This window comes from Physeter macrocephalus, chromosome 12, assembly GCF_002837175.3.
Source record: "Physeter macrocephalus isolate SW-GA chromosome 12, ASM283717v5, whole genome shotgun sequence".
Classification (NCBI taxonomy): Eukaryota; Metazoa; Chordata; class Mammalia; order Artiodactyla; family Physeteridae; genus Physeter; species Physeter macrocephalus.
Genome location: NC_041225.1, coordinates 49,558,547 through 49,565,295, shown reverse-complemented (window position 1 = coordinate 49,565,295; position 6,749 = coordinate 49,558,547).

The following is a 6,749-nucleotide window of genomic DNA, read 5'->3' as shown; positions in this document are numbered from 1 at the left end:
TAGAGGGGTGGGATAGGGAGGGTGGGAGGGAGATGCAAGAGGGAGGAGATATGGGGATATATGTATATGTATAGCTGATTCACTTTGTTATAAAGCAGAAACTAACACACCATTGTAAAGCAATTATACTCCAATAAAGATGTTAAATAAATAAATAAATTAAAAATTAAAAAGAAAAAGAAGAGGCTGGAAGATGACTTGGGGAAGGTCAGGTTGAATGGAAGCCAGGGTTTAGACTAGTGTTCTCTAAGCCCTTCAAAGTTTGTGACTCTAAGCGCTAGGCATTGACAAAATTCCTGGATGACAAGTTTTCCTGGGCCAACCTGGCCTACAGTTCCAGTTGGTTTATGGAAATCAATCCAGCCCTGCCTAAGATCTCTCAAGGCATCAGTAATTCAGTTGCATTGGGCTCTGGGTCTGAGCCAGTAACACCTGGATGTGTGTGGATGGAAAAATGCAGGACTCAAGAAGTTTAGCTCAGTTCCAGGGAAAGCTGTACCTCCTGGAGCACCAGATTCTGGACAACAGCTACGGAACTTCTGTCTACAGAAGTGGGGTTAGTGCTCCAAAACACTTGTACTATTTGCATTCAAGGGAACTAATGAAGGAAAAAAGATGGAGAAACTGTGATAGAGGAGAAGAGGCTCTAGAAAGATGATATATCAGTGACTTGATTATGTAAATCACTTTATTAGACAAACTTCTTTTTCATTCATTTTTAGGAGAAAGAACATAAGAAAGCAAAATGATAGTAGAGATGTCTTTTCCTTATCAACTTGATAAGAAATAATTTATTTACAACAAATTGCATCTGTTTCAAGTGTATATATGATGAGTTTGACAGTCATATACATCAGTGAAACTACAACTGTAATCAAGATACAGAATATTTCCTCACCCTCATAAAAGTTCCCTTATGCTTCTTTGCAGTCCATTCTTCCCTTCACCGCTAGTCACAGACAACCACCGATGTGATTTTCCTCACTACAGGTTAGTTTGTATTTTACCTAAATGGAATCATACAGTGTATACTCTAGTATGTGTTGGTTCCTTCACTGGGCATAACACAGCAGTCATGAGACTCATCTGTGTTACTGTGTGGATCAGTAGTTCATTCCCTATTATTGCGAAGTAATATTGCATTAAATTTGCCAAAATATATACATATTATTTATCCTTTCACATGTTGATGGATATTTGAACAGTTGCTAGTTTTTGGCGATTATAGATAAAGCTGTTATAAACATTTATGTATAGATTTTTGTACAAACAAAAATTTAAGTTCTCTTGGGTAACTGCATAGGAGAGGGATTGTTGGATTATGATATGCATATGTTTACAGGAAACTGCCAAACTGTTTCTGAAACTGAAATGGGTGAACGGTTTTTGTTTTTGTTTTTTTAGTTTAAACGGTTTTATTTTTTAGAAAAAGAAGAAACTGCCAAACTGTTTTTCCAAAGTGACTGCATCATTACTTTTTTTCTAGACGTTTTGTAGTTTTATGTTTTTCATGTAGGTCTATAATGCATTTTGAGTTAATTTTTTGTAAGATGTGAGATATGAGTTGAGATGAACTCTTTCACATATGAATATCAAATTGCTCAGACACCATTTGTTGAAAAGGCTCTCTTCTCTATTGATTTGTTTTGTATATTTGCCAAGAACCTGTTGACTGTATTTGTGGGTTCTATTTCTGCACTTTCTATTCTGTTTCACTGTTCTGTCTATCTTTTTACCAATACCACACTGTCTTGATAACTTTAGATTTATAAGTTTCAATATCAAGCAGTGGGATACTCCAACTTTGTTTTTGTTTTTCAAAATTATTCTGGCTATTGTAAATCACTTGCCTTTCCAAATAAATATTAGCATCAGCTTATTATTCTCTACAAAAAACCCCTTTTTATATTTTTATTTGTATTTCACTGTAACTAGAGCTCAGTCTGGAGAGTATCTTAATAAGATTGAGTCTTCCAATCCATAAATATTTATTTAGATCTTACTTGATTTCTTTTATCAGTGTTTTGTAGTTTCCTGCATACAAATCCTGTACATATTTTGTAGAATTTATATCAAAGTAGTCCATTTTTGGATGCTATTGTAAATGGCACTGTTTTATAAATTCTGGATTCTGTTTTGAACTCTAATTTACTTTTCCAAATTTTAAAAAGTAGAATCTTAGATTTCTTATTTTCTAAGTATTTAATGCTATAAATTTCCCTGTAAGCACTGCTTTACTGTATCCCCACAAATTTTGGTATGTTGTATATTCATTATCATTCAGTTTAAATATTTTATTTCCTTTATGTTTTCTTCTTTGGCCTTGGACTGCTTAGAAATGTTTTATTTAGTTATTGATTTCTAATTTGCTTCCATTGTGGTAAGAACATACTTTGTATGGATTGAATCCTTTTAAATTTATTAAAACTGTTGTTATGACCTAACATATGTTCTATGCTTGTAAATGATCATGTGCACTTGAAAAGAATATGTATTCTGCCATTGTTGGCTACAGTGTTTTACAAGTACAAATTAAATGAAAATGATCAATAACAGGTTCTATTTTTTTAAATGATTTTTTGGACTAGTTATTCCATAAATTACTGAGAGAATGTTGTTAAATTCTCCTTTTATAATTATGAGGTTGTTTATTTCTAAGTCCATCAGTTTCTGCTTCTTGTATTTTGAGGCACTTGTGTGTGGTGTGTGTGTGTACATATGTATGTTTTATTGTTGTATCTTCTCAATTAAGCTAAAAAGCTAATAGATAACATTAACATTATGAAATGCATCTCTTTATATTTGACAATACTCTACTCTTTATCTGAGAGTCTGTTTTATCTGATTTAAATATATCCATTCCAGCCTTCTTAAGCTGGCTTTTACATGCTATATCTTTTCCCCTGTATTGCTTTCAGTCTTTCTGTGTCTTTATATTTAAAATATGCCTCTTGTAGGCAACATAGGTTTAATCTTGCCTTTAAAAAAATCTAGTCTGATAATTTTTGGTATGTTTAGTCCATTAGCATTTAATGAAATTATGATGATGATTGGCTTTAGGTCTACCAATTTATTATTTATTTGATTTGTTCCCTCTGTTCACTGTTCCTCTATTATCCTTTTTTTGCCTTGTTTATATACATTTTAGAAATCCATTTTAATGTTATATATTGGATTTTTAGCTATATTTCTTTGTGTTATATTTCTAGTTAATGTTTTAGGGATTACATATCCATCCTTAGCTTTTTATGGTCCTAGAATTAATCTTAGACTTAGTAACTTAGAGTTAACCTTATATCACTTCATCTATCTATATTCCTTGCAATTGTAAAGGTCCATTCATTTATGCCCCCACCATGCTTTATGTTGTAGTTGTCATATGTATTACATCTACATTCATAGTAAACTCTGTAAGGCAATGTTAAAATTTTTTCTTTAAATAGCCATCTGTATTATAAAGGATTTAAGAGAAGAAAAAGTCTTGTACCTACATCTCTATATTTACTCTTTCCTGAGTTTTCTTGTGGGATTATTTTCCTTCAGCCTAAAGAACTCATTGCAACATTTCTTATAGTGCAAGTGTGGTAGTACCCTTAGTTTTCCACTATTTGAAAGTATCTTTATTTCACCTTCATTCTTGAAAAGTATTTTTTGTGGGATACAAAATTCATAGTCAACAGTTTTTTTTTAACCTGTCAGTGCTGTAAAGATGTTTCACTGTATGCTGGCCTCCTTGGTTTCCGATGAGAAGTTGTGATCATTCAAATACTTGTTGAACGTTATGTGTCATTTTTTTCGAAAATCATACTTCATGATTTTCTCTTTATCTTTGTTTTTCAACTGTTTGAACCTCATGTGCCTCTTCAGATTTATCCTGTTTGGGGTTCATGAAACTACAGAATTCATAAATTTAAATCCTTTACCAAATTTTGGAAGTTTTTGGACATTATTTCTTCAAATATTTTTTCTGCTCCCTTTTCTCTCTCTTTGTCTTTAATTACATTTACACATATGTTAGACCTTTTGAAATTGTTCCATATATCCAAGAGGTTGAGTTGACTTTTTTTCCTGTTGTTTAGACTGTATACTTCCTATTGATCCATCTTCAAGTTACTGCTTTCAGAAGAAAGCCACAAGAAGGGGATGTTATTTTTTTCCATGCAGCAGATTTCAACTCTCCTCCAAAAACTGCCTGCTTTTTTTTCCATCTCTAGAGTCTCAGGTAGTTGTTTTTATATTTTGTCCAGATTTTATAACTCTTACTTGCAGCAAAATCAGGTTTTTAGGTGTTCATTTCCCAATACAGTAAGCAGAAACTAAAGGTAATATTTTACCTTGAAGTCAGCATGGGTTTAACCCAACCACTCACGATTTATACAGCCGTATTTCACAGATGGTTCTCAATGAATCAAGAAGTGTAATGACTTAAAGTCTGTAAAAAATAATTAAAGAAAAATTAAAAACTGTTCATTATACCACACTTATTAATGAAGAAAAGAACTCATACATCTATAACATTTTTCATTGATTTACTCCTAGTTATCTAGAAAGATCTTGCAGACTCTTAATGCCTCAGTTTCATTATCAGTTTTTTAAAAAGTTAGACTATACTGGCCTTCCCTGAAAAATATTCTACAGTGATAGGAGATGTTGCTTGCAAAAATGTTGTGTGGTTAAATCTGTTTGGAATCTGTAGGATTAAGCAAAGTTGAATAGGGTTCTTTCCTGCAGTATTTTTCAAAGCCTTTAATATGCTAATACATGTTCTGAGTTTCCAAAAAGAGGACAAGATATTACTTATTTTTGCTTTTGTCTCAGGCTTTAATATGGCTCAGTGTGCCACTGTTACTGATTCTGCCTTTATTTAAAACCTTGATATTTTGCTCATCATGAACTTTTTGTACATTGATTTGTCTTTTAAATGCTGCATTAGAATATTATTTATCTTGATTACTGAGTTTTTTGTGCCTTCTTAAATTTTGCAGTAGAGGCAAGTGCCTGTTTCACCTCACTTGCCTCATTCTAGTCCTGGCCCTTATAGCAGCTAAATTGATAGATTTACTAATAAGGCTTTGTATTTCCCCAAACATGAAATCAAACAAACCTATCAGCTTACAAGATCTTCTATGGCTTGACTCTTATGAACCCCTTAGCCACTCTTTCTATACTTTACTTCCTTCTTGTCACATGAACATTCTGCACTCAATTACCCCTTCAAGTTTTTGTTCCTTTTCTACCCAAACTAGGAATGTCTCCCCCACTGCATTTCTTCTCCTCAGCTAATTCAAATTCTTCTTCAGAATCCTGCTCAAGTGTCACTCCCTTCTTTCAAGTTCCCCAGACTCCCTCCCTGTGCTGATTTGTAGTTCATGAATTTCCCAGTGGTCCCACACAACTTGATCATGATTTAAATCCTGCCTAGGATGGTTTCTCGATCATTTTATGGATCCATGTCTAGTCCCCTCTGAGTTCTAGAGCACGTCTCACACTTCTATATACTTTTAGCACAAAACATTGTGTGAAGGCATACAGGGCTCAGTAACTGCTGCTGATTTGATAGGTTGCTTCAGAATTCCCTCAACTCACTCTTCTTCCCTTGACTCTCTGCTCTTCTCTTTTTCTTTTTCTAAGTTTCAGGTGTTACAGCATTATAATTTGACATCTGTGTATGCTACAAAGTGGTCACCACCACAAGACTAGCTGCCATCTATCACCATACAGTTGACCCCCTTCCTTCACTCATTTTGCCCACCCTCTAATCCCCTCGCCCCCTGGTAACCACTAACCTGTTCTCTGTATCTTTGTTTTTATTTTATTTTGTTTGTTCACTTGTTTGTTTTAGATTCCACATATGAGCGAAGTCATACAGTATTGTCTTTCTCTGCCTGATTTATTTTGCTTAGCATTGTACTTTCAAGGTCCATTCATGTTGTTGCAAATGGCAGAATTTCATTCTTTTTTATGGCTGAGTGGTAGTCCATTGTATATGTATACCACATTTTCTTTATCCATTCATTCATTGTGGACACTTAGGTTGTTTCCATATCTTGGCTACTGTAAATAATGCTGCAATGAACATATAGGTTCATATATCTCTTCAAATTACTGGTTTCGTGTTCTTCAGACAAATACCTGGAAGTGGAATAGCTGGTAACTCTATTCTTAATTTTCTGAGGAAGCTCCATACTGTTTTCCATAGTGGCTACACCAATTTACAGTACAACCAACAGTTTATGAGGGTTCTCTTTTCTCCGTATCCTATCCAACATTGTTATTTCTTGTGTTTTTGATAATAGCTACTCTGACAAGTGAGAGGTCACATATCATTGTGGTTTTGATTTGTATTTCCCTAATAATTAGTGATGTTGAACATAGTTTCATGTGCCTGTTGGCCATCTGTATGTCTTCTTTGCAAAAGTGTCTATTCAGATGCTCTGCTCATTTTTTAATCTGGTTGTTTGTTTTTATCTTGTTGAGTTGCATGAGTTCTTTATATATTTTGAATATTAACCCCTATTGGATATATGATATGCAAATATCTTCTCCCATTCAGTAAGTTACCTTTTCTTTTTTTGACAATGGTTTCCTTCTCTGTGCAGAAATTTTTTGTTGGATGTAGTCCCATTTGTTTATTTGTGCTTTGTTTTCCTTGCCTTTATTTTATTTATTTATTTTTTTTGTGGTATGCAGGCCCCCCTCTGCCGTGGCCTCTCCCGCCGCGGAGCACAGGCTCTGGACGCGCAGGCCCA